We start from the raw sequence: 5,150 nt of genomic DNA on the forward strand, positions 1-5,150 counted from the left end.
GAAAATGGGGAAAGTTTAATTTCTTACTTGTACAGCGTTCATTCATTCTGAAATACCTACTACGTTTCAGGTATAGGATGCAGCAATAAGGAAAACACAAAATTCCTGTTCCTGTGAAAGTCACACTCTAGTGGGAAAAGACGATCAGATGTATAATCTGGATGAGGATAAGTGCGATGAAGAAAAGCAGGGAAAGTGGAAAAGAGAGCTGCTTTAGGTGGGTACTATGGGCCTCTCTGATAAAGGTAACATTTTATTAGAGTCTTGATGGAGTGAGAGAGAGCCATGTGGATTTCTAGGGCAAGAACATACCAGACATGAAAAATAAAGTACAAAGGCCCTTTGGTGGAGCATCCTTAGTCTGTTTAAACACACACACACAGCATAGAGGCCTAAATGGCTGGAACAGAGTGGACCAAGGAGGAGAGTAGTAGATCAGGTTGAAGAGGTGGCTGAGGACAAGATTGTGTAGATTATCAAAACAACTCTGAAGACAATGACATTTTAGGTTACTCTGAGGCCAGGAAGAGAGGTAATCTTCAAAGCCAGACAGATGGGGTGTTGTGGTCAACTTTAAAAGTGGCTAAAACTGGGAGAGGGCATGTCTGGTCACCAGTCCTACTTAGATGGGCCAATGGAAAGAAATTTGTGGAAGTGCTAAATGGATACTTATTCATTCTGACCTCTTTCTAATGTACTGTCTTATACTCTAGAGGCTGGAAAGTTAAAACTACATGTCTCACACTTCCTTGCAACCAAGGTTCTGAATGTAATTTATTTTGCCAGATGCACAAACAAGGATATGGAAGGAGGAAGTGATTCAGGGGTCATCTTCAGCAACTTTGTTGTTCCTGCAAAAGTATAGAGCCCTTAGGTTTCCCTCCAGTGTTATTCCAATATCCATCAATAGTTGTGTGGATGTTGAAGGGACTCCTGATCCATAAATAACCGTTAGTGATACATGTTCTTGTAGTCAGCCTATGCTGGCCTCCTGGTTCCTCATCTTCCTGATGGTGGCAGAGGTAGTGGCTCCCATAGTGGACCGATCTGGGAGTCTTTCCTGGAGGTCCAGCCTAGAGCCCATTTGCCCAGCTTTCCAACTCCTTTGTAAGCACCTAATTTACATGTACTGAATTCTTTTCTACTTAAAATAGGTGGAAGAGTTTTGTTTCCTGCAGTTACTGAACCCTAACTGATACAGTATTTGGTTCCAAATTTGGTTATAGACAATAGGCCCTCAAAGATGGGATTTTTTTTTTTTTTTTTTTTTTTTATCTTTGGCTTCGTTGGGTCTTCGCTGCTGCTTCTCTAGTTGCGGCGAGCAGGGGCTACTCTTCATTGCAGTGCGCGGGGTTCTCATTGTGGTGGCTTCTCTTGTTGCAGGCTCTAGACGCACAGGCTTTAGTAGGTGTGCCACGCAGGCTCAGTAGTTGTGGCTCGCAGGCTCTAGAGCGCAGGCTCAGTAGTTGTGGTGCACGTGCTTAGTTGCTCCGCGGCATGTGGGATCTTCCCGGACCAGGGCTCGAACCAGTGTCCCCTGCATTGGCAGGCGGGTTCTTAACCACTGTGCCACCAGGCAAGCCCAAAGGTGGGATTCTTGATTAGTTATGACTAAGTTGGATTTGAAGGAAATGAGAATCTAGTTGCCATTGAAAATGGTAAGGTAGTAGGCAAAGATGACTTACATCTGTGGTCACATTAAGTGAATTGTCTTTTGGATAAAAGACTTTGATAGACCAAGTGGCTGCCACAACAGACCATCGTGTAAGAAATGAAGACTTAAATGGTGGTGGCTTATGCTAGAGAGATTAAAGAAAGAAAATGAAAGGCTCAAGAGTTTAAAATTTTCAGCTCAAAGCTGTCTCTTGTAGCCACAAGGCTGATGTACATGAAAATCAAGGAGAGATTCTGGGTGGTTAAATTCTTAGCTTACCAGGTCTCTTATATGAAAATTAGGACTTGTTTAGGAAAGAGTAAGATGTGAAATGGGGACATGTGAGTAGATTTGGGTAAATCCTAGTGTTCTGAACCCACAGACTACAGTTAGCTTCTCTTACCAGCAGAAGCAGCCCTCCTCCCTCCTCCCCCCGTTGATAGGGCTGGTCCTGTCTTCCCCCGTTGATAGGGCAACTTATCTGCAGTAGTTGCCTTGAAAGGGAAGGCTTTTGTGTCCCTTCTCATGTACTGCTCATGTCCCACCCACTACCCCTTACTGCTACCAAATCTGTGACTAGAGTCAGATCCCAGTATGCTTCAGAAAGGCAACCACAAAATCTGACCTGAGAGAAAGAAAGGTTACAGAATTGTGAGATTTTGCTAATTTGAATCAGCAGCAACCTGGGGAATGTATGTGGACTGGATTCTAAAGGTATTAGACCAGGAAGAAAAGAACATAATTTTATTTTCATTTGGGTTGAACTTATTAATATGGGCATTCTAGAGATTCTGGAATCAGTATACTGACTTTAGCAGCTAAGAGTAGCTCTTAGCTGGTTGGTTGGATGAAACCCGGACTTAACAGTGGTCTACACTCAAATTGAAATGCTAAAAATTCCTTAGTATAGCGTTAGAAGATGAATCCAGAAACATATGAAGATAGAAGTGTTGGTGTAGATTTATCATATGTGTGACCTACTCGTCTCCTAATTTTGCCCTCTAAAATTGCTCAGAGGACATTCCTTTCACAAAGGAATTGGAAAGTACATAGATAAAGGGAACACCTTACCTTGAAAGTGCTGTAATGTATATCCTCTATAGTTGGAAGTGAAGCTAAGAGGTGCTGCCATTGAAATGGAATCCCTGATATCAGTAGGTATGACGGAGATCCTGGAGTGGCAGGGGCCAAGGGGCAGTACCAAGGCAACAGAGCAGAAATACTTGGTTTGTATACACAAAGCAAAACTCCAGGTCTGGCAAAGAGAGGCCTGTTTTAAGTCACCAAAATGGAGAGTTATGGACACTCACTAAATTCTCAGACCCAAAGCCCTTGAATAAAGGAATGCTGAGTACCCTGGAGAAAGCACCCAGCAATATTACCATAACAAAATTGTAAATTTTCTAATCTTCCCCAAAGGAATCTTAAGTCAATTAACTATGTTCCTGTGCTTAGGGAAATGGAAATACCCAGGCCTTTAGGGAATACTTGGAAACTGACCCTAAGCCAGTACTAATCTCACGGGACCTAAAAGGTCTTTGTGGACCACTAGTTAAAAATAGAAGCCTTTGGGGTGTTATGGGTTGAAAATTCATATGTTGGAGTCCTAATCCCCAATACCTCAGAATGTTACCTTATTTGGAAATTGGGTTGTTGCAGATGTAATTAAGATGAGGTTATACCAGAGTAGGGTGGGCCCCTAATCCAATATGATTGGTGCCATATAAAAAGGGGAAATTTGGACAAAGAGTCACTCATACAGGGAGAATGCCATGTGAAGATGAAGGCAGAGATCGGGATGATGCAGCAGAAGCCAATGAATGCCAAAGATTGCCAGCAAACCATCAGAAGCTAGGGGAGAGGCATGGAACAGATTCTCCCTTACAGCCCTCAGCAGGAACCAACCCTGTCAACACGTTGATCTTGGACTTCTAGTCTCCAGAACTGTGAGACAATAAATTTTTAATGCTTGAGCCAGCCAATTTGTGGTACTTTGTTATGGCATACCTAGCAAACTAATACACAGGGATCATGTAACTTAAAAGGAATCTTGGCCTGTATCTATCTCACATATTCATCCTGTGGTTATTTCCCAGTTCCTGTAAGCACAGTTGTAATAGATGTATTTGGCACCTGGCAGAATCTTCACATTGACCAGTAGAGTGAAAGCTATTGTGGTAAGACGAGCAGAGGAAAGCCCCTTGCACAGTCCTCCACCAGAATCATAAGCCAGAAGAAATAGTGCATCCTGAGGGCATGATAAATATTACCGCCACCATCCAAGACTGAGAAATTCCACAGTGGTGATCCCTATCATATCTACATTTAAATTATTTGCCCGGTAGAAGACTTGACATATAGCTGTTATTTCAGATATAATCACTTTGAAGCAAGTCAACACCTGCCCCAGCACCTGCAGCCATGCAACTACTGACCTGGAATATGCTTTTTTTCTCTAACCCAAATAGCAGAAAACATGAAAAGTAGATTACTTTTACCTGTCGAGGTCAACAGTACCACTTACTGTCCTACCTCTGGGCGGTATCACCTCTCCAGCTCTGCTGAAATCTAATGTGCAGGCACTTCAACCATTTCCTATTTCCCAGAACATCACTCTATATGTGATGGCATGTTTTTGGACATAATAAGCAAGAAGTAGCAGGTATCTAAATGCCTTGGTAAAACACAGGTGTTCTGGAGGATAGGGGATAGTCCCTGCGGAAGCTTAAGGGAACTCTCAGCTCCATGAAATTTTTCGGGATCCAGAGCAGGAGTCTGGAGGATGGCAGTTTATCTAAAGTGAGCGATGAGCTGTACACCCCCCACCACTAAGAAAAATCCTGAGCATTTGGTGGATTTCTTGATTTTGGAGGTAGCATACCCCTTTTGATTATGCTGCACTGACCCGTTTTCCAAGTAACCCACAAGGGCTACTAGCTTTGATGGGCCCAGAGAAAGAGAATGGTCACCAATTGGTACAGGCTGCAATGTAAGCAGTTGGAATTTTATGACCTAGCAGATCCAGTGGTGTGCAAAGTCCCTTGGCAAATGAGGCTACTGTACACACACTGTGGCAAACATCCATAAGAGAAAAACAGCACAGGGCCATCAGATTTCGGAGTCAAGCCAGGCTATTTTTGGCATTGGCAATTCTTTTGAGAAGCTGATGTTGGCTTACAGCTGAGCCCTGCTCCATGTTCTGGAGGGACCAGCTGGGCACTTAATATCAGATCAGATCCCTCCCATCACAGAGAAGACAGGGATTTGTCCTCACTGGAAAAGACACTCAAGATATGAATTGTTTCCATGTATGCCAAGCCTAAAATATTCATAAAGAATAAACTTTAAATGAGAAAAATAACAATTATCAAGCCAAAGACATCCATCCCCCCATTCTAAATTTGACTATATGTTCACTTTGAGAAGCATAGTGGTTAAGAGGGCAGACAACAGAACCAGAATGCCTGAGTAGGAATTCTAACTCCACCATTTATTT

This window comes from Eubalaena glacialis, chromosome 3, assembly GCF_028564815.1.
Source record: "Eubalaena glacialis isolate mEubGla1 chromosome 3, mEubGla1.1.hap2.+ XY, whole genome shotgun sequence".
Classification (NCBI taxonomy): Eukaryota; Metazoa; Chordata; class Mammalia; order Artiodactyla; family Balaenidae; genus Eubalaena; species Eubalaena glacialis.